The sequence below is a fragment of the Pan paniscus genome, chromosome 11 (genome assembly GCF_029289425.2).
Source record: "Pan paniscus chromosome 11, NHGRI_mPanPan1-v2.0_pri, whole genome shotgun sequence".
Taxonomy (NCBI): Eukaryota; Metazoa; Chordata; class Mammalia; order Primates; family Hominidae; genus Pan; species Pan paniscus.
Genome location: NC_073260.2, coordinates 48,881,297 through 48,905,345, shown reverse-complemented (window position 1 = coordinate 48,905,345; position 24,049 = coordinate 48,881,297). Strand labels below are relative to the sequence as shown.

At 40.8% G+C, this 24,049-nt stretch overlaps 1 long non-coding RNA gene across 2 annotated transcripts in view; it reads right to left on the bottom strand.

Moving 5' to 3' along the window:
* Positions 1 to 22,961, bottom strand: part of LOC117981740 (uncharacterized) — a 121,369-nt gene extending 98,408 nt beyond the window's left edge. For both annotated transcript variants that reach the window (XR_010109029.1, XR_008619672.1), the window contains exons 1-2: positions 21,687 to 22,961; positions 19,560 to 20,810 (exon numbers count right to left, since the gene is read on the bottom strand). This is a non-coding gene — a long non-coding RNA (uncharacterized LOC117981740). The remainder of the gene's footprint in view (positions 1 to 19,559; positions 20,811 to 21,686) is intronic.
* Positions 22,962 to 24,049: the final 1,088 nt, after the last annotated feature.

The window sequence follows — 24,049 nt, the reverse complement described above, 5'->3', positions numbered from 1 at the left end:
CACACGAGGCTCTTCACAGGCAAATGTGCACCCAACTCCTCAGTGTTGATGGCAGAAAATAACCAGCAAATAGGGACACAGCCTCAGAGGCTCTGTGTCATCACGTCCATTTTCCTCAATTTGATGCCAAGTGCTGGCTTCAAGAAACTATCTTGTATCATGTGATCTGTTTCACTTGAATGTTAGATTCAACTCTCGACAGGTGGCATTCATGACAACAGCTATTTATTGATCTTACATATGCTGCGGTCAGGGTACTAGGAGTTCATGGGTTTATTTATTTACATCTTTGTGCAGCATGTTTTACACAGGTTCCACAAACATTTCATTAGGTCCTTTTGATCTGTCGAAAGAAGTGTAACAAATATAAATGTCATCTCTATTTTGCATATGAAAAACTGGAGGCTAATTGAAAATAAGGGTCACTCAGGGTTACAGTGTATCAGGCATAAAATGCACATCTTGTAGTACTGAATCCCAAGCAAAGTAATGGTCTCCAAAGGTGTCCTCATCCTAATTTTTAGCACCTGGTAATATGTTAGTTTACATGGTAGAAGAATATTTTGCAGATCAAGATAAGAACCTTGAGGTTGGGAGAGTATTAATGTCATCACAGACATAGGAGAGAAGTAAGAGGGTCAGAGTGGCTGGAGAAGGACACGTGGCAATAGAATTGGAGACACAGTAGTGATGGGGCACCATGAGCCAAGGCACATGGACACCCTCTAGAAGCAGGGAAAGGCAAGGAAATGGATCGTCTCCTATGGCTTCCAGAAGGAACCCAATATTGCTAACATGTTGATGTTAGCCTAGTGAAACCCATTTTGGACTTCCTCCTCCAGAGCTGCAAGAGAATAAATGTGTCTTGTTTTTAAGCCACTAATGTTGTGGTAATTTTTTACAGTAGTAATAGGAAATGAACACATCCGCTGTCCATAATCCTTGACGTACCTCTAGCCCAGATCTTACCACAAAGCCCTAGATCCACAGACCAAACTGCCCAGTCCATCATGGAAGACTTCAAGGGGATCACACCCAACACACCTAAAACTTAAGTCCTTTCATCCTTCCCCCTCCAAACCTACCGCCTTACCTATATTCCCCATCACTGTGAAGGTTATGCACCTGTGTGTTCGCCAGATCAATTAGCTCATCCAAACTCTCTCATTTTACTCACCCTCCACATGATTATATATATATATATTCTATTCTACTTCTTTACAAATAATACTTCCTCAACGATGATTCTCATCTCTTAATTTCAAGGCTTCACAGCTTTCCCACTTATATCATATATTCGTCTTTCATATCCTATATTGTCTCAGGTTTAGGATGCCATGGCCAGCTGATCAATCCTCCATACTGCTTGCAAAATGATATTTCAGATGCATTACTTTCAGATAAAGATCAAACCAGTTTCCCTGTTTAGCACATGGACCCAGCATCTGCTTCTCTAACCATCTTTGCGGCTCCTTTCAGAGTTTGCCGTATCTAATTAAAGCATTATTAATCAAAGTTTATTCTTGCTCAGACTGGATTTGCCAGGTGAATCATTCTCTGCCTAACAAATATTTCCAAATATTTGGCCACAGCAGCACATGACTGGTCAACTGCCAGAGGTGAGGGATCATGACAATGGGACATTGAAGCCACACCTAAACGACCTGACATTTTCAGTGGGGGCAGGTGGCTGTACCATCAGTAATGGGTGGGTATCACTGCCTTCAGTGCCCAAGAGAGTGTGCAAGGCAATGTCTCCAGAGCCTGCTGTCACTCACACGGCCCTCAACCTCATCCAGTCCTCCCTCCCTCTTTAATTTTGCAGCAGCTGCTCCTTTCTACATAAGGCCCATCTTTCTCTCTCCTTCTCCTTCCTCTCCTCCTTCTTCTCTCCCTCCCTTCTCAACTATCATTTTATCATTGTCTTGTTTCTCTCTAATATTTGCAATATATTTTCCCAAAATTTTAAAATAGCTTTTAAATGAAGCTCTGTTGAATTTTTAGACAACAAACATCTAGAATAAAATCCCTCGATCTTCCTTTTCTGCCAGCCTACTCTCTCTTTCCCTTTGCACCAAATTTCTCCTGAGTGTTCATACTCAGTGCCTCCAGCTCCTCCCCTCATGTGCACTCCTCCGCCATCTGCAATCTCACTTGCCTCCACCAGGCCAATGGAACAACACTGGTAAGCCTAACTTTCCTTGTTTCAAAGGTCATCTTCTTTGTGCTTTTACAAAATGGCAGCACAGTTGACCACGTCCTCCTTTGAGTAAGCCTCTCTTATTTTGGCATCTGTGATTTATGCTACCCTGGTTTTCCTCCTGACACTCTGGACATATCTTCCCAGGCTCATTATTTACCTGTCGACTAAATACTGGATTTTCCCAATAATAGGCCTATGAATCTCTTGGCTTCTCATCCTACTCTACTTTCTTAGTCAATCATATTCACACTCATAACTGCAGTTTTCATCTTAATGGAAATGAACCACAATGCTATATTTAAATGCCCACAATCTACAAGCTCAAAACCCAGGGGGTCAGCCATTTAGCTATCATTCTCCGCCAACTTGGATAGCTAAAACTTACCCAAAACCAAATTCTTGATAACCATCCTCCATTCCTACTAAAACCCTGTTCTCTAGTGTTCTACATCCTAATGAATGTTATCACCAATCATCCAGCCATGCAAACCAGCAATCTCTTAATCTCCCTCCATGCCCCTTCACAGCAAATCCGTTACCTATTCCAACTGTTTTATTTTTGTAGGCCTATACCCAAACCACCCTTATCTCCATCTCCAACCACCTATGGGGGACAGATAGGACGAACCATGCCCACTCTGCCTTATCTGAATTCCTGACCCACTTCCGTGGGTCCATCTTATGCATGGACATAAGAAAATTGTTGCTGCTTTATGCTACCAGAGAGTCGAGTGCTTTATGATGCAACTCGCCCACAGGCATTGACTATCCCCTCTCAAATGCATTCTCCACATTGTTGTCAGTGGTATTTCTGAAATGCAAATCTGGCCAAGTCACTCCCTGCTCCCACCTCTGTGTAACCACCCACCCAATAGGTTCTTTCTGTCCACTGCACAAACAAAATCAACTCACCAAGACCATGGCATTGCAGTAAAGAAAGAGTTTAGTTGATGCGAGCCCAGCCATGCCACACAGGAGACAGAGTTATTACTCAAATCAATCTTTCTGAAGGCTGGGAGGTTAGGGGTTTTTCAAAGATAGTTTGGAGGGCAGGGGGCTAAGGTAGGAGGCATGCTGAATTTTTGGGTCAGAGATGAAATTATAGGGAATTGAAGCTGTCCTCTTGTGCTGAGTCAGTTCCTGGGTGGGGATGATAGGACTGGTTGGTAGGTCCAGGTGGGGTCATCTGGTTGTCAGAAATGCAAAAGCCTGAAAAGGCATCTCAAAAGGCCAATCTTAGGTTCTATAAAAGTAATGTAATCTGCAAGAGTGATTGGGGAAGTTGCAAATATTATTAACTCTGGAAAAATGGCTGGTAATTATTTAGAACTCAAGCCCCTCTCATCCTCCTTACTTGATGGTCTTTCATTAGTTTTACAAGAGCAGTTTAGGTTTGGGGAAGAGCTATTATCATTTAAACCATAAATGAAACTTTTCCCAAAGTGAGCTTGGCCCATGCCCAGAAATGAGCAAAGACAGCCAGCCTGTGAGGCTAGAGGCAAGATGGAGTCAGCTCTGTCAGATTTATCTTACTGTTATACTTTTCCAAAGGCTGTTTAATCTGCAATGGAATAAAAAAACTCAGATAAACCTATGTCCCATACTGTAAGCCACAAGACCTCAAATTGCATGCCCCCTCCAATTCTCAGGCCCCTTCTATTTAATTAATTATTTTCTTCTCTGTGTCATTGTTGCATGCCATCATTTCCTTCCATGTCATACAGCTATCTCAGGGCCTTTGCACATGCTCCATTCTCCCAACTCCCCTCATTTCAAGCTCTTTGGAATGCCATGGCTCTCTCCTTTCTAACACAGCATATAGTTGTAATTTTACATTTAATTTGGGGTTTGTTTAATTAATTTCCATCTTTCACACTAGACCTTTAGTTCTCCAAAGAAAGTGTCCATATCAAGTTTTGTTTTTTTTTTTTGATAACTAGAGCTTAGCACAGTACATGCACAATATAGGTGCTCCAAATATTTTTTGGAAAAAAACAGTTCTTTACAATGACAGGAAACAGCAAAGGTCGGAATTAGGGTCAAAGTAAACCTCTGTGTTCCATGGAGACTTCCTGGAGCATCGTTTTACTCTGCATAAATAATCCTTTAGTATTATGACCATGGGGAAACTTCCAGTCATGAGACCCTCTGATTATATACTAAAAGTTAAACTTTGACCGGCATTTCACTTATCATTTAACTTTCTTAGTATTGTTATGGTATGTGCCACTCTCCTCCCTCCTCCTTCTCCCCTTCCCTACTCCACTGAATCCCTTTGTATCAGATATGGTATATTAATTCTCTCTTGGGACAAAACAAATTACCTAGCACTCAACAAAGTAATATTGAATGGTTATTCATTATCTGTCTGCTTCCATAAGTCAGGAATCTGGCCATGGCCCAGCTGGATGCCTCTGGCCCAGGGTTTCTCCTGATGGTGCAGTGCAGCTGTCATACAGAGCCATCTCCTGGCTGACTTGCACCCAGTAGGCCAGCCTCAGCCTCAGTCCTGAGCCACATGGGCCTCTCCCAGGATAGCCTCATGACATGGCAGCTGGCTTCCCCAGAAAGAACCACAGACAGAGCCGGTCTTTTATACTCTAATCTCAAAGCGACATCCCATCACTACTGTCCATTACGATCAAGTCACCAAGGCCAACTCATATTATACAGGATTATACAGTACGTGAATACCAGGAGGTGAGGACCACTGATGGCCATTTCAGAAGCTACCTACCACAGGTGCAATTTAAGAATAAGAATTTAGTTCAGGTTGGTATCACTCATCTAAGATGGGCCAAAAAGAGTGGGTAGGAGTGCATACATTTTTCTCATAACTTGAATTAAGCTGAAGAAAAATAAAACATTTCATGACATAATAATGTCAGAGTTTGCTTGAGCCCAGGAGTTGGAGGCCAGCCTGGGCAACATAGTGAGACCTCATCTCTACAAAAATTTTAAGAAAGTTAACTGAATGTGATGGTCCGTGTCTGTAGCCCCAGCTACTTAGTAGGCCAAGGTGGGAGGATCACTTGAGTCAGGGAGGTCAAGGCTGCAGTGAGCTATGATTGCAACACTACTCTCCAGCCTGGGCAACAGAGTTGGACCCTGTCTCCAATAATAATAATAACTATAATGTCAGAGTTTTTTTTTTTTCACAAGAAGCAAGTTTGAAGTCACATGAACAAGAATGTTTTCCACATGTACAACTAAGCTGTGTTTTCCCTGGGAAAAAGCAATGCCCACTTAGAAAAACTGCTTGCTTCTTAGGTAATTAACAAGGAAGTCAATGGTCAGAAGCTGCTGCTTATAGGGAAACTGAGAGCAGAACCCATCTCCCCTCCCCCATCACCACCCCCAAAACTCTCTCACCCAGAGATCAGCCTCATTCTCATGCTAGCAACACTGAAATCTCCTGCTTATAAAGCTGAAGAGTAGAACTTCTTCTAGCAGGAAGGGAAAGTTTCCCAAGAGAACATGATGGTACTTCAGATAAGGTGGCTTAAAGATAATACTGCAGAAATATGCTGGAACATTTACCCACCCACTGGGAAGAGAACCTCGGGGATAATACTCATCTGCATGAGTAACCACCAGTTTTCCAGGCCTGACCCCCTCCAGCATAATCTGGGTTCTGCCTACCCACCAAGCCAGCACCTCACCCCACCCAGGCCTCCTGCCTTCCCTCACCTCTTTCTGCTGTCCACATTGGAATTTGCACTCTATGTTTAAGAAATGACCCTGCGTCTTCAACGCCTTCTCAGAAAGTGGCCCTCTCCTTCTTTTGGCTAAGACCTGCTGTCCTGCTTTTTTTTTTTTTTTTTGAGATGAAGTTTTGCTCTTGTCACCCAGGCTGGAGTGCAATGGCACAATCTCAGCTCACTGCAACCTCCGCCTCCTGGGTCCAAGCAATTCTCCTGCCTCAGCCTCTTGAGTAGCTGGGATTACAGGCACCCACCATCACGCCTGGCTAATCTTTTGTAGTTTTAGTAGAGACAGGGTTTCACCATGTTGGGCAGGCTGGTCTCAAACTCCTGAGCTCAGGCAATCTGCCCGCCTCAGCCTCCCAAAGTGCTGAGATTACAGGTGTAAGCCACCGTGCCCGCTGTGTCCTGTTTCTTGTTAGCTCCCTTCAGTTTACCTCTTGCAGTCTCCAGTCATTATTCCACTGCTACTCCAAAATCTCTTCTTCTTCCTGAAAACAAAACAACAATAACAACTAAACAACAAACCTGCCTGCGTATTGGAAGCCTGTTTCACTGGAAATAACATTGTCCCCTCCTCCTGGTCATCGGTGTCAATAGAATTTCATATGACCACTGTTCCCTGCTCCTACCAGGCTCATAGGAATCCTCTCAACCCCAACAAACTTGGATATTTAGCTTCCATGTGGAGGGTGCATTTGATATCATGGCCTCTCTATTTCCTGTCTTACTTGCAACAAAACAAACCTGTACTTCTGTCTCTTCCCTATGGTCCATCGTGGCTGCAACAACTCAGAACTCGCAAACCATCACTGCCTGTACTCCCTGGTCACGTGCTCAATAACTGCACCTCCACGCAATCATTCTTCAACCCCATTAATACTCCCAGTTGGTTAACCACACTGTTTACTCACAATCTATTCACCTTTCCCGCCTTCATTTCGCTCCTTTCTCTACTTGGATTCCTCCATTCATCAGTATACTCACCAATCTAAGACACTCAACATCATTGCCATCTTGAAACCTTGTTAGACTCATTTGGCCAAGATCCCAACACTGGTTACACTTAACTCTCTACTTTCTCCATGCCTGAAACCCAACAACAGAAAGGTTGGAAAGAAAATCACACAATCACTTTGAATCCCACAAACACAAATCTCAAAGGAGCTCCCAATACCACATGACTATATACCACGTTTCTCTGTAAACCTGCCTTTCTTCTTGCTGAGATAATACCACAGCACAAACAGGATTGAGGTGCACAGCATACATTCCTTCTTTTGAGAAGAGAGTCAGACTAACCTTCCTAGCTACTTAGGATGCTGAGGCAGGAGGATTGCTTGAGCCAGGGAGGTCAAAGCTGCACTGAGATATGATTGCAATACTGCACTCCAGCCTGGGCAACCGAGTAGGACCCTGCCTCAAATAATTAACGATAGTAATAATAATAATGTCAGAGTTCCTTTTTTCACAAGAAACAAGTTCAAAGTTATATAAACAAGAAAATGTTTTCCACGTATACAACTAAGCTGTGTTTTTCCTGGGAAAAAGTAATGCCCACTTAGAAAAATTGCTTGCTTCTTAGGTAATCAATAAGGAGGTCAACAGTTAGAAGCTACTGCTTATAGGGAAACTGAGAGCAGAACCCATCTCCCATCCCCCCTTATCACCCCCAGACCTCTCCCACCCAAACAGCAGCCTCATTTTCATGCTAGCAACCCTGAAATTCTGTGTTTGTAAGGCTGAAGGGTTTGCACTTAGATGCAACCGTGTGGTTGAGCTTCTGCAAATTGAACATGAGCAGGTGATGTGCACCCCTTTCAGGTACGGCTCCTAAAAAGCCATCCATCAAGCTCGGACCTTCAGCAACATGTTTGGAAGCGTCACGCCGACAGAATGCATTAACTTTTATTTTCTGCATTTAGCAAGTTACATTGAGGAAGAAATGGACTTAGGAAAGGATTATTCAGTTTACAATAGAAAGAATCTAGAAAGCTAGGTCCTTGAAACATAGGGAGAATAAACTATTTTTTCAACTCAAATTTCAAAAAGTAGACTGTAAAGTGCACTGAACAAAACAGGCCCATTATGATTCTTCCATTACATAAAGCAATTCCACTTTGTGACAAAGACCCAATTAAGAGCCTCTCATCCTACTCAAGCTCATTGTTTTGGACGTCCTCCAGGTAGCTACTGTTAGTTTGGAAAAAAAGAAAAAGGATGTAGGGCTGAGGAAACAGAAAAATAAAAGAGACCTGGGAATTATGCTTAGGAAACCTATTGATATGTGTGATATATAATTCTGCCCAAAAAAACATAGCTCAAAGGCCTATTTGGTTCCAGAGGAAATTAAATTTTGAAAAAGGAGGCAAAATGTAAAAAGCATTTGACTGTTGAAGTTTTTGATCATTCAAGCTTTAAAATACCTCTTAGCCTTCTCAAATTGTACGAGCAGGAATTAGGCTGCAAACCTGAAATGAAAGCAGAAAGGGGCTGTTGGCTCTTGACTTTGGAGAGGGGTGAGTGTGTGTTTGTGTGGAGGAAAACCAGAAGACACAGCTGAAGTTGAGCCTGATCTGCTCAACTGCATCTCTTTCCTCTTTACCGAGTTCACACGGCACTTCCCTTGGTATCAGGAGAAGCCCTGTGAATGTTAACAGAGGCTCATGCTTCCCAAGCCCCCATGTGTGGGATGCCATACTTCTTCTTCTTCAGTGACCTGAAAGGACATGTGCTTAGGATTGTAGGTCAGTAAGGCATACGAGCCTGGGTCCCTGAATCCCTGTGTGGAGCAGAGCCTCCCCAGAAACAGGTGTATTAATTCTGAACAAAATATAAACGTGTATTGCCTAACTTCTTGTTACAAGGGAAATTATTTATTTTCTCATTGCATTTATTTTTGTCACAGCAGCTGGTGTTACTTTAATTAAATCAAGTGTCTTCCCCATTGGCCTCAAGCCAACACCACCTTTTCCTTGACTTCCTCTCATAATTCATTGAGGAAAGAGAAGCAGGAACCAGCAAGTCAACCCCTTTGCCTCACCAAATCTGAACGCATGTTTTAGGGCTAACCACTTGTGAAGTGATGAAAGTGTCCCTCCTCCCATCAGAGCAAACTTCCACCAGTTGTGTTGTGGGTCCTATCTCTAACTGTTGAAGGACTTTTTACTGCAGATGGCCTTTCTGCCTGCATTGTCATCTCTCTCCCTTCATTGTATCATTTCTCTCAGCAGAGAAATGTTATCCATTCATTATTTCCCTGATGAAAAATTATCTGTTCCCAATTTCAGCAACATTTCTTAAAGGAATTTTCTGCCTCCATTGTATCCGCTCTTTATTGTTTCACTTTAAGAAAAAAAATGTATATATGTAATATATGTATTTATATGCACACACACATTACTAGTGAGCATGATAGCTGGTACAACAATGTTGGAAATAACTGACACCAAACATATGCACACCCTATAATCAAGAAATTCCATTTTTAAGCACATATCTAAAAGAAATGTATACATGTGTGCACCAAAAGGTGCATACAAAATCTTCCTAGTAGCCAAAATCTGGAAGCAGCACATGGCTATGAGGACAAATGAATAAATAGGTTGTGAGATATTTATGTACAGAAATACTACTCAGCACTGCAAATTAATGAATACTGTCATGAGGACTGGCAGGGATGAGTCTCACAGACATAATGTTAAGTGACAGAAGCCTGATGTAAAAGACTATATATCCTATGACTTTATTTCCATTTATACATTGTTCAAAATTAGGCAAATCAAATTTCTGGCATTACAGAGCAGGAGGAAGGGGTCATGATTAGAAGGAGTAAGATGAAGCCTTCTGGAGTCTAAAAATGTTCTATTTCTTGATCTGGTTGTAACCAGTTGGGTTAATTTTGTGATAATCCATTGAGCAATACATTTAATGAATTGTATCTGTTTTGTAGAGATGTTGTACTTCCACATATCTGACTTTTTTAAAGGTAATAAAATATGATAAATAATGCTGTTGTATCCTTTGTCAATTCTTCCCAGATCCATCTCCCTCACTCCACACAGGCAAGCACTAATATGAGTTTATTATTCATCCTCCTAATCTATTATGATATTATTATGTCTGCATATGTATGAAGATATGTATGTTTTTGTCATAAAATAATATACATAACTAATACTGTTCTGCAACTTACATTTTTATGTATCATGGCTTTTGAGTTCTATGTATTTATCCTTATGCATTTGTATAATGTATTCCTTTTAACTACTCTATCCTATCACATCATAGGAGTACAGCACATTGTATCTACCCATTCCACTATTAATGGGCATCAATCCTCTTTCATGCTTTCCCTGCCATGAAAGCAGTTTGTCAGTGAGCGTACTCCTTTTCATCTCGCAGTGCCCACAGGAACAGGTCAGCTGGCACAGCCATGTGGGATGAATGAAGAAGGACCAGACTTACAAGTGTGATTCAAATAAAAGAGTTTGATATGGGGAGGCTATCCTGGATTATGCAGTTGGGCCTGATGTAATCACAAGAGTCCTTATAGAAAGGACACATGGGATCAGAGTGATTACTAGGAAATGCTACAACAGAAGAAAAAGCTGTTGTGATGAGAGGAAGGGTCTCAAGCCAAGGAATGCAGGTGGCCTCTTGCAGCTGAAAGAGGCAGGGAAACAGATTCTCCCTCATGGCCTCCGGAATGCGCCAGCCTTGCCAATTTCAGCCCAGTGAAGCTCATTTTGGACTTCTGATCTCCAGAACAGTACAAGAATAAATTTATATTGTTTTAAGCTACTAAGTTTGTGGCAATTTGTTACAGCAACAATAGAGAACAAATACAGAAGGAGAGAGGAGAATTTGGGTCACCCACACTTCAATCATTAGAATTTCTGCCTCATGATAATGAGGTCATGTTACATTTAACTTCACAAGTTTCCTCTACAACTTCGAAGAAAATGTGCCCCCTAATAGGTAGAAAGCTGCATAAACGTTGCCCTGGTTTCTCATAAACACACACACACCAATGATCCCGGTGGGTCTTCAGGTCAGGTCACAGGCCACACCACCTCTGTGTCCCTGCTCTACATTCCTCTGTGAGGTGCGCTGAAGGCAAGGGAGGTGTGCGTCACCATTCTCAGCCTCTTCCACTCCGGGGCTGATGCTGTTGTTGCTTTGTTGGTTTAAATGGTGTCCATTTTCTGCCATGTGGCATTTAAATATATGATTCTTTGATCTTCAGTTAGAGAGAGGAGAAGAGGCTGTTATGAACTATGTGAAGCTTTGCTGAGGCAAAGCTGCCAGGTGTAATCTGTGGCCTTATTTTTTCAGTTTCTTATCCTAACATGACCTCCTTGCTCTATTGCTCACATTACTACTTGAAAGTGATTCTTCAAATATTATATTAACTTGCACTGAACCAGTGCTTTTTAAATTTTATTTATTTTTAGGAAAACAATTTGAAAGTGTTTCTTGTAATACCTATTATTAATCTTTTGAAATACAGCCATTATTTCATTAGGTAGATACTGGAACAAGATATGTACATACATAAAGAGGAAGGGAGGAAGAGAGGAGAGAGAGAGCAAACACCACTCGCTAGGAAATAGTCTTTCTGAGAAAATCAAACCCGAATCTGATCTAGCCTCCATACTCAATTATCTAATACAGGAAATGCATAGGACAGAGAAACATATTAAATGATATCCCAGACAATCAGGAAACAATCCAGATTCATGCACACATAAATATCAAAAGATACAAGAAATAAAAACTGGAGGAGGAAGCTGCAATGGACATTATTTGGATCCCATTTCAAAGAATCAAACTGTAAGAGAACCACATTTGTAAGACAATTTACAATTTGAACACTGGGTGGATGGATGCACAGATACAGATAAAAGGAGATGGATGGATGGATAGATAGATAGATAGATCGATAGACAAATAGATACATAGACAGAGAAATAGACAATTAGGGTCCCACCCTTCACCCTACTCACTAATAAGTAGACTATAAAGCAGAGCTTGTCAAGCTTTGATGTGCTTATGAATTAATGAGGGATTCTGTTAAAAATCAGATTCTGAGTGAGTAGGTCTAGGGCAGGCCCAAGGTTCTGCATTTCCAACAGGCTCCCAGGTGATGCTGTCACTGCTGGTCTGTGGCCCACACTTTGTACAAGTAGCAAGAGTATACAGATTAAAAGTTGAGCCAGACTAGGTGATATTGGGCAAATTATTAAACTCCTGAGAATGTTTTTATAATACTAAGCTATAGAGCTGTTGTAAGACCTGAACTCGATCTTGTGCTCAAAGCTCTTGGCCATTAGTTTTGTTATAATTACCTTCTAACTGTCTCTTTTTTCTCTGTTGAGCTGGATTCATTGCCTATCTTAATGCAATTACGTGAGTTTATATATTATATATATCTTTTTCATTTAAATAGTATAAATGAGTATTTTCCCACATAATTAAAAATTCCTGATAAAAGTATTATTGTCATTATTATTAACAATAGTAGTAGTAGTAAAATTTGCATATGCTTTTAAAAACACACATGTTAAAAAAGGACCCGAATAAAAAGTAATAGCCTCTTTCCTGCCATTCACAACCTCTGTCTCCAGAGACAACCACTATCAACATTTTCTATCTTCAGTTTTTTGGTGTTGATCCCTATAACTCAATAAAATACAATATACACATTCTGTTATTTCTTGTTTAAACTTCAGATAGGGCTATTATTAAGGATAAGACATGTGGCATATAAATAAATTAAGTCACTATTTTGAAAACTGGTAAGTAAAGGGGAAAAATCATTCATTTCTTATACGGAGTCTACCGCTGGCTAGCCAAGGAGTAGATGAGTCAGAGTTTCTCCTTACGTGTATATTCCAGCTAATGAGTGAGAAGGAAAGATAAAATTAGAATGGTGCCATTTTATAATCCTAATAATTATTTAGACATTAAACATCAGAACAGCCAATATCACAAAAGAAGACAATCAGAGAGTATGTGGCTTCTGATGGAAAAGTCCATCAGCAACTGTAAAGTAGTCTGTCAAAATAAATAACCTGAATCTTTTCAAGTCTCTAGATCCAACTACAATTTATAAGTAGAGAGGACAGGAAAAATGTTAAATTTGACACCACCCAAAGACAATAATCAGAATCCAGAACGTGGGAAGGTATTGAACAAATGGGTCGATTTTTTCAACAACGAATTGGAAGGGGGAGAAAATGAGAAGAAGATCAAGGATAAAAAATATGTAAAGGGCCTATCATCAAGACCAATGGGTGCATTTTATTTGGATCCTGACTCAAACATGGTAAGAAAAATCTAGATAATGATGACATTTATGAAAGAATAGAAAATGTGAATGCAAATTGAATTTTAATCATATTAATAAATTATTGTTCACTTTTTGTTGTGATCATATTATTTTCACTATGTTTTTAGCCATCCTTATCTTTAAATGTTCGGAAGTAGTTATACCTGAAATGACATGATACCTTGAATTTGCTTCGAAATAATACAGGGTGAGAGAAATGGGTGGGAATATAGATGAAGTAAGGTTGTCCATGAATTGATAATTTTTGAAGGTGGGTGATGGGTATATGGAGGCTTTCTATTTTATATGTTTATATTTTTTTGTAATAAGAATTTTTAAAGTTTTAAAGAAAGTATATCTAAAGGTTAACAATTTTTAAATCTAAGTGGTGGGTAATAGTGTTTATCAAAATACTTTTTTTTGTATTTTCCTGTTTGAAATATATATAATTAATAATATGCAATAAAATAATAAAACAAGAGAAATAATAACTAACCAAAGAGAAATTTAGCTTATCTACTACTTCATCCTTTCTCTTCTTCCCAGACACCCTCATTTTTTTGTATGGTAATATTATTCTTATTTTTAGTGTTTCTTCTGAGTGGATTTATGAATTTAAAATTTTATTCAATCTGATCCTGGAGAGAATACAGAATCTGACCCCCCAAAATCTAAGTCTATCACAAATATATGAGGAAATGTCACTGAAGGGAATTAGGGGAAAAGTTTTAACCTAAGTAACTTTGGGGGAAAAAAATAGAGTCTGTAAGACTAAAGGCAAAAAAAAAAAACCACTGTGCATAACACTGTACTGTGGCTGATAAAGTTTTTTCTCACACGGGTGCAGATTATCAATGCTGATACTACTATACATGTGTGCTGCAATGGGACAATTAAGCAAATGGATAGAAGACAACTGGAGCCAGGTTGCTCACAACTGGGGGCCATGAGTTACAGATAAGTAAGAGAAGGAGGTTAGAATGATGTTTCGTTGATAATGCATTAGAGTTGTGGACACAGCATAAATATTAGGCAGAAATGTTAGGCATATAGCATATGTTAGGCAGAAATTATGTTCTGCCTAACATAAATACAGATGGTTACAAATAGAAATATTCACAGATGTGTATATATAGATTGGATCATACACACACATGTATTTTCTTGCTTTGTCAGCTGAGAGGGTCTAGAAGCAACAAACCCCAGTAGCAATGAATACATATAGTGCCCAGATCTTGGTTTCTAATACCATTCTCAATAAAAGAAAACAGGGATCCTTGGAGAAATGGCTGATCCTAGGACTAGGACAGAAAATATACAAGACAAGCCTGGAGCATCTTGTAGTACAAACAAGTAAGAAAGTGCTCAAAAACAAAACAAAATGACAGGAGTATGTCCATGAATCTTAAAGTCAACTGAAAACTCCCAGTGGCCAAAACTGGAACAATTTGAGCAAAAATAAGTAAATAAAGTGATGTTGGCTTATAGCACAATGTATAAAATAAATATCCACATGTCCATTCTAATATGAATAAATGATGGGATAATAAATACATGCAGAATAGATAAATATTCTATGCAGAAGAATTTCAAATAATGTATATAGATGGCCACCCCCAGGGTAATAAAGCATTACTCTGCATTTAAGTGTGGGCAGCATACAGTGACTCCCTTCCAAAGGGTACAATATGGAAAATGGAGAGAAAAAAAAACAACATAACTTTAGAGCGGAGAAACCTCACCAATGCTACTCAGCCACGTGGTCAAAGTGAACATCAATAGTGACGTCATGTTGATAATATGTACCCTTGAGATGATGTTTATTAAAATTTTTATTTAAAAAATATATGTATACAGATATGTATATATACATTACATATAGCTATATTTACTGACTTATTAGCTTTCTAATGTGATTAAATCATTTCCTTCCAGCATATTTGACTGTTTTCTTCCTTTTCTCTCTCCTGCCATCCCAATTTTTGTTGGTTTTATTGTTTACTATGTTTTAAAGTTTCCAACATATACATTCCATTTTGAAACTATACTTATTTCTTGAAAAATTTGCCTATAGATTAGTTATAAGAATGAAAAACTAAAACATGGCAATCACAATATCAACACTGTAGAAATATTTATGTAGAACTACATAGTATTGTTTGAGGGATATGAAAAGAAACAATGTTTTGTCTCTTTCCTAATTAAAATAAATCCTTTAAAAAAATTCCTTTTAGCTTTATTTCACTTCTTCCTTAACTAAATCTTTTACACTGTTATATTGTTTATATTGTCTCTCCTTTTTTTAACCTTAATGCTGTCTCAACAATTTTTAATTCATACAAGGTTCACAGGTAAACAGTTACTTTTTACATATCAGATAATGTTTTACTTTATTATTTTTGACATTGTTATTATTCTTACAATTTTTCTTTCATTTTTGTTTTGTTTTGTTTTCTCCATCTAGAAATCCTCTTAGATAAACTCTGGGATTCCTGGATGAGGGTATCTACATTCCTAAGCTTTTCACCCTTACTGTCTCATTCTTCCTTTTTCCTTTAACACCTTTGAAGAGTTTCTCAACATCTTCCCAATTATTGATTCTATCTCTGGCTGTTTTCTCTTATTCATGCAGCCCCTTTACAAATGTTTTCATTCTGGCAATATTTTAATCTCCAAACATACTTTACTATTTATTCTCCTGCTGTTCTCTTTCCATGGCAAACTTGTATTATTTTAATAGTAATACCAGACCTCTTAAAACTCTGTGAAGATTCTAATTCAAATTAGTTAAATTTTTTTTTCTTTTTTTTTCTGGATTATTCCTTCAGCAAAAGTTTGGTTTTGTTTGCTTTATTTTGTTAATTTATCATAAATCTTTTATTTCCTTAAATGTCTGATGATTTGTGGTTTATTCTTATAAATGAGAAGCTACTTTAATTACTATTGATTTTTTGAGTCTCTTTTTTTAAACATAAACATTTTTGTAGGCCAGGCGTGGTGGCTCATGCTTGTGATCCCAGCACTTTGGGAGGTCGAGGCAGGGGGATCACGAGGTCAGGAGATCAAGACCATCCTGGCTAACATGGTGAGACCGTGTCTCTACTAAAAATAAAAACAAATTAGTCGGGAGTGGTGATGGGTGCCTGTAGTCCCAGCTACTTGGGAGGCTGAGGCAGGAGAATGGCATGAACCCGGGATGTGGAGCTTGAAGCGAGCCGAGATCGCGCCACTGCACTCCAGCCTGGGCAACACAGCGAGACTCTGTCTCAAAAAAAACACCAAAAAACAAAAAAGCAAACAAACAAAAAGAAAACATTTTTGTAGAGTTTTTCTATTAAAAATATAAGAAATGAAATAGTATCTTTTGAGCTTTATTCCTACTTATCATCAGTTTGTTTAACTTCATCTTCACCATTCTTGATTTTTCTATTAGAATTATTTGCTGACCAGCCGAGTACTAACTAGAATACACTATTGCAGGATGTAAATAATAAAACTTACATGGGTTAGGTATTTCATTTTGATTTCTATACACTAAAATTCATACAATAAAATTCTGAGACAAACCTGATATCCATTTCTTTACAGAAAATCTTTTTTGCTTGTTAATGTAATTTTTATTCTTGAAAGAAAAATACATTCAAGTTTTCTGTGTTCATTTATAGTTAATTAATTTTGCCTAGAATTCAGCTGCCATTTAGATCTATAGTTTTGCCTCTTTCTTTAAACTAGGCCTATAATTCATTTAGCATTGCTTTTGCTATAAATATTCAGCTTTCTCCCTCTGAGATCCATCTCATATCCTAGACTGGCACCCCTGAAACACGTTCTTCTTTCTGTGCCTCCCCTCTGTTTCATGCATGGCCTCTGCGCTGCGTTGCCCAGGGGAAGAGCTCAGAAGCTTGACAGAGGGAAGGACGGAACACCCTGAGGGCATTTTTTTTTTTCCTGTTTTTGGATTTGCCCTTCTCTTCCTCCTTTAACTCCACTCTTTCTGTGCTCATTAGAGTCAGTCTCTGTGAGTGGAGTCTCTGCCCCACAGACACCATGTACAATCTGCAAACCTGCTCTTTCCCCAAATCCAGCCCCTGGAGGCTATTTAAGGGGCCATGGTCTGTTGTGTTCTAAAACTCCTAAGCACAAGAGAAAAACAGGTGTGTAGAATATTTCTCGGCATGACTATCAGGTGAAAAATGAGTGAAACAGCAGAAATATTTGTAGACGCCTCATTTCCACTAACATACTTGAGGATGTGGCAGCAGTCATTTGTATTTTCTTACTTCCCTGAGTAGACACAGACCCCTGGGGAAACCTGTGTATTGTAAGGCATTTCTCTTTCACAGAGTTGCATCCTGTTTTCTCACACTTTAACACTTTAATGTCCAGGCAATTGGTGGTGATTTTCACTTCAATTAAAAATGAATTAGAAAGTAAGCTTAGCTCTAGCACATATAACCAATGAAAATATGACCAGGCAAGGAAGTGAGTGCTCCCTCAGGCACTGACTGAACTCACAAGCAATGTCACCTTGTCACATTCTTGACACCAAAAATCTGCCTGTGAATCTTAGTCCACCTGTTTATTAGCTACCAAACACCAAGTGAAAACATAGAAGCAAAACCAAAACAAAAGAATAAACTATAGAGACACTGCTCAATAAGATAAAAATATGTCCACAAATCTTAGGACTGGTTAGGAAATGGGAGAGTGAAGCAGGGCATAGGGAATACAGAAAGTCTGAGACATGCTCATCGTTAAAAATAGTTTGGACACTAGGAGACAAAAAGGTGAAAACGATACCTGTGTGTGTTGGTAATAAACTCTGGATCTTATCAACTGCATTACACTGATTTCAGGATTGTAACAATCAATATATGTTAACCTAGAAAGTATGCATTTCAATGAAAAATGTAAAGGGTTTGAAGTCACTGTAAATCTTACCGTATTTCATTTACTATGGATTTTTTTTTTAAATTGTACTTTCTTTAACTTGAAATAAAAGAGTTTGGTTAAAGCCTTGTATTTCCTGGAAATCCACATGTAATGTCCGGTGATGGGGCCTGAATGTAAATGTGAGGTATCTTCATGAATACTCAGATGTAATGAGGATGCAGAGAGATTGTGACACCTGCCCTTCTGCACTGGATGGATAATTATACTTTAATTAGAACATAATTTTTTTGTATTCCCGGAAGGAACATACACTCTGTAGGAACCAAATTGAATAGTAAGTAATAAAGTTGTAATTAAATTGATAGTTGGTTATACCCCACTGTGAGCATTGGACACGATGCTTAGGTTTTCTACAATATTTTCTGTAGAGCTCTCACGGGGTCCAGAGGACATTTTGCAATATACAAGGCAGTTATTATCATGAAAAGCAAGTCACTTAAGATTCCTAAACATTCTCACATGATGTACCCTTTTGTTTGTAATTGGACTTTTGCTGTCAGAAGCAATTGTGTGTTTTAAGGGAAAGGCTCACTTAGGACTGCTAAGCTGATTCAAGAAGTTGGTCATGGATTCTGAAGTTCAAGACCGCAGCACAAAATGAAAAATCATTTTGTCTAGACACACAGCTAAGGTGATCCCCTAAACAATAGCCCTGCCAAACCCAGCAGCCCAAGCCTGAGACAATTTTGAAGAGGAGCCAGTTTTCTTTAAGGCGATTTCTTTACTCAACTCTCCTGCCCTTCTTTTCTGCCTCTTTTTCTAGAATCTAGAGCATCCACAGAGTCTCCTTCTACCACATTCAGTCTCATAAATTTTCCTCTATCAATCATTTTTAGCTTGGAGTAATTTAAATTACTTGTTCTAGGGATAGTGGTTTTAGGCTCTATTTTTAAAGCCAGAGGGTAGAGGGCCTTTCCTGCCACTTTTTTGACTACAGCACATGGCCTTTAACTACATTAGCCTGACTAGGGCAACCAGAACTAAAAGTTCTCAGAATTACAGAGATAAACCACAGGCCTGTCTTTTCAAAGCTAATAATTGTATACAGAACATCTCAAGTAGTAAAGCACAAAGAGATGCTTTTGCATCTGTACCATTTTCCCCATGTCAAAAATACTGTCAGACCCAAACTGGACTTTTTTGACAAGAAAGAAAAAAAAAAAAAAGAAAAGAAAACAACTGTACTGTTTGGAAAAAACACATGTGAACTAAAGAGAGATCTACACATTGTAGAATATGCAATCAGTGGACAATTAGCCAGTATTTAATTATCTGTTGCTACATAACCACCTTCTCCAAAATTGAGTGGATTATAATATTTATTATCTCCCAGTTTCTATGGTTCAAAAACCCAATCATGACTCACTGTGTCTCAGGGCTCCTCCGGAAGCTGCAGTCAAGGTGTTGGTCTGGGCTGTGGCCATCTCAGGTTCTGTTTCTAAAGTCTCTGGCCCGGTTGTTCACAGGATTCATGCCTTTCAGGCTGTTGGATTAATGGCCTTTGTTTCTCACTTGCTGTTGGCTGGAAGCATCCCTCAGTTCCTTGCCACATGGGCCTCTCTTTAGGACAGTCACACCAGCAGCCTGGGGCTCATCAGTGTGGGCAAGAGAAAAGAGCCATGGAGAGCATCTAAGCAAGACAGAGGTTAGAGTCTCCTGCTGCTGCTGTCAGAAGTGGCTTCCTATCATTATGGCCATATTTTGTTAGTCAGAAGCAAGTCATGTGATCCAGTCCTCACTCAGGGGTGAGGATCACACAGAGTGTGAGTACTGGGAAGTGGAGATCACAGGGAGCCATTTTAGAGGCTGCCAACTAGAGCTTAACATAATGAAAAACAGGCACATTATGAAGAAATAAAATTCTTAGGCTGGGTGTGGTGGCTCACACCTTTAATCTCAGTGCTTTGGGCGGCAAAGGTGAGAGGATCACATGAGGCCAGGAATTTGAGAACATCCTGGGCTACACAGTGGGACCCTATCTCCACAAAAAGAATTTAAAAATTAGCCAGGCATGGTGGCACATGCCTGGGAGGCTGAGGTGGGGGGATCCCTTGACCCCAGGAGTATGAGGCTGTAGTGAGCTATAGTGAGCTACTATCATGCCACCGCACTCCAGCCTGGGTGACAGAGCAACACTCCGTCTCTATGAAAGAAAAAAGAAAAGAAATAAAATTCTCATATTGGGTGCCTTAGTTTGTTTTTGCTGCAATAACAAAATGCCTGACTGGGTAATTTATAGTAAATAGAAATGTATTGACTCATTGTTTTGGAAGCTGGAAAATTCAAGATTGAGGGGCTGGCATCTGGCAAGGACCTTTATGCTACGTCATCTCATGGCTGAGGCAAGAAAGGCCTGAATGCATCCTCTTACAATGGCATTAATTCCACCTGTGGGGCTGCACCCCTCTTGACCTAATCACCTTTTAAGGGCATCATCTCTTAATACTATTACAATGGCAATTAAATTTCAACATGAGTTTTGGAGGGAACAAACATTCAAGCCATAGCATTGAGTAAAAACTTCTTGAGGTTCCTTATACCAGTGTCCTCCTTACAGACCATCATCATCCTCAGACTCAATCAAATACAGCAAAACTGACTTCTTTCTTTTCTGTTTCTAATGGAAAATAACAGTGAAGTACTGTTTAAAATAAGTCACTCAATGACAAAAGTCAATCATAAACACAGAGAGAACATCTTAATATTATGACTCAAAATAACAATATTGATAAAATACTTTTCAGAATAACAACTTACATCATAAAATGAAATATACTAGCTGACCAAAGATCTCATTAAATTAGAGAAAGGCAATTTAAGATTTTAATGAATTACTGTTTTTTCTTTATCTCTTTAAGACTAAAGAAAAATATTGAGAATACACATAAATATTTTTTAAGTTTAAAAGAATATACACCTATAATGAATTGAAGAATGGGATTGGAGAAGATTGGAGATGACGTAATCTGTACTATTATAATATGTAATGGTGTGTATTTTATCATTTGAATACACTTTTACTAAAAAGGCATTCAATACAAGGAAATGTAGCTCATAAGCCTGTTTATTCATATATAGTTATTTAACTATGAATTCGAAGAGCCTGTAGCGTTCCAGTGTTTGCCATGGTACTAAAGATGTTGTGTTAGACGCTAAATGAAACCAGGACATCTGCCCCAGGGGGTGTTCATACAGGAAAGCGCTCTGGTCTATTGTACTTGGCTGTGTTTGTAACGGTTGCATCTCTAAAGCCTCATAGACACCAATAAAGTGAAAGACGGAGGCCCTGGGCGGCCGAGGGCGGATCCAGGAGGCTCCTGGGCTGGAGCAGGCAGCGCCCGGAGGCCGCAGGCCGTCTGCCCGCCTCAGGCCCGTAGGCTGCGGCTCCCCTCCCTGGGCCCTGTCCCCTGCAGGGCCAGAGAGGCCGCGGCCTCTGCCCAGTGGTACTGGGGGAAAAAGGAAGCTGCGAAGCGGGTCCCGGGGAAGAGCTCACCTGCTCCTGAGGGAAGTGGCGACAAGATGGCGCTTTCAGGTGGAGCTGGAGGCCGACTCACTCTGCTCCTTGGGTCTCCGCCTTTCTAAGGCCACCTCCTGCTTCCCGCACAGACTGCGGGTCAAAGGGAGCGGGATGCTGGCCGGCGGCACCTGGCTTTTTGGAAAGAGCAGGAAGGAGCGTGATTCCCAGGCAGCTGCTCATCCCAACAGCTTTAGGCTTTGGTTGTGATTGTTTTTACACCTATGACAAATGATATGGCCAGACACACCACAATGTCTGAACAAATTAGAGAGGAGCAGGACCCTACGGACAGGCTGTGGCCCAAACAGTGGCTGCCAAGCAGACGGAGCCTACACCAATGAAAATATGACCAGGCAAGGAAGTGAGTGCTCCCTCAGGCACTGACCGAGCTCATAAGTACCCACTCCATTTGGCCAAAGAAGCCCCCATACTCTCCGTGAAACAGATTTCCAGAAGCTGTTGTGCCAATAACGAAGTCTCAAAAACAAATAAAAATAACAAACAAAACCCACACAAAACCACCAATACTGAAGATCATTCTTGAGTTTGATTTGCAAACTATGGGTTTGCAATGGGTTTGCAAACTGTGTGTTGCAAGGGTCCGAGTCTGCAGAGGCATTCCAGTGACAAGATACCGCCTTCACAGCCAGATCCGTAGGTCCCATCCATCATGCCAGGGAAAATGCTCCATTCACCGCGCCTCAGCTTCTGGTTCTGGTTTCAGAGTTCTCTCTGTATTGGAGGGGTTTTAAAGCTAGAGGGGCCTTTACCCACTTACTCCTATTCACGGATCTGAATATGGAGGTCAAGAGGGGAAAGTGACAAGTCCCAAGTCAGAGTAGATGAAGAAAACAACCCCTTCTTCAAGGAGCTCCATCTAGCAAGGGAGACAAACTCTTTGCAGGCAGGACCAGGCTTCCCTGCTGCAGAAGGAAACTTAAAATTGGGGTAATGAGCCCCACCAGGGATGGGCCACCACGCTGCCCTGAGAGGATCGTGTGCGGACTTAGGGCTAGACATGGCGCTACTTTGATCCCTCAGCTGTGCTGTAGGGCCGGGTGGGGCCTGGAGTGCCCTGAGCTAAGGGCTGCCAGGAGCTCTTTTCACTCCCCTAAGGCCCTGCAAAAGTAATGCCACTTTCAATTTGCACAGCGAAATCAGGGACACACTTTTCTAACACACGGGATGCCTCCCCTTCCCCCAGCCCAACGGACGATCTACCCTGTTGGTGGGCCCTTGTTTCTGTTAGGCACGGAACTCTCCGCAGGGTTCCAAGTGGTCAGTTGTGGCCCACAGGCCACTAGCGAGTGGAGGCAGTGCTGCGGAGCCCTTGGGAGCCATGGAGGGCCTGCTGCCCACCACACAATGCCTGTTCAGCTGCTGCTGGCCCCCCTGTGGGCAGCAGTGACAGTGATGTACAGAATCCTGGGACTAGTGCCAGCGACCCTGTGGATACCCTGGGTGGTCCAGGTATGCACTGCCGTGGTGGCCTTTGTGGTCAGGAGAGGACACTCAGTGAGAATAAGGGAGGAGCTAGCACAAAGGGATTCAGCCCAGGGCGAGGTCCATGAAAAGACCAGAGCCAAGATGCAGCCAGCACCCCAGGCTGGTGCTGGCCTCATGTCACCCAGGCTAGAAGCCAGTCATTGATCACCCCAAACCCTCTGCTTCAGGGTTGTAAAGGAAATAAGCAGGTCTTCCCATCCCAATAAGATGGTCTTCCCATCTAGGAGAGCTTCTGAAAAGAGCATGAAAAAGCAGGCCTCCTGAACTCCCATGCGCAACTGATGCAAGGCACATCCTACACCCTTCACCACACGGTGGAGAAGATCTTTAGGAGCAAAGAACAAATGATATGAATGACCACACTGACTGTCAGCAAACTGCAGAGCTGCTTAACCAAGAAATAGCGAGACTGAAGCAACGCTTGCAGTCAAAGAAGGAGAAGGCGGAAAGGCCAGAGCAGGGCAAGGCAGGAATCAAACAGGCCACAAATGTTGCAGTGAGGTAACTGACTTCCCCAGCCCACACCCCGATGAGCGTCCTGCATCTGCTCCAGGGCAGTAGAGACCACGTGGAGGATGAGGACTTAGCAGTGGAGGGGAACAGGAAAGCAGAACATACTGGTTCCCCAGCGTCCCAGCCACAAGTCCCTCTGAAGAGTATGGATGACAATGGTGACTTAGGTCCATCCTTCAAATGTCCTGAAGGGGAGATTGGAACAGCAGATGTACAATTGTGGGAAGAATTAACAAGGAGTAAAGAACGCGTAACACAAGACCAAAGTCTGACCAGAGCAGGCCTCTCTGCAGGACAAGGGCACAGCCATGGAGGGAGCT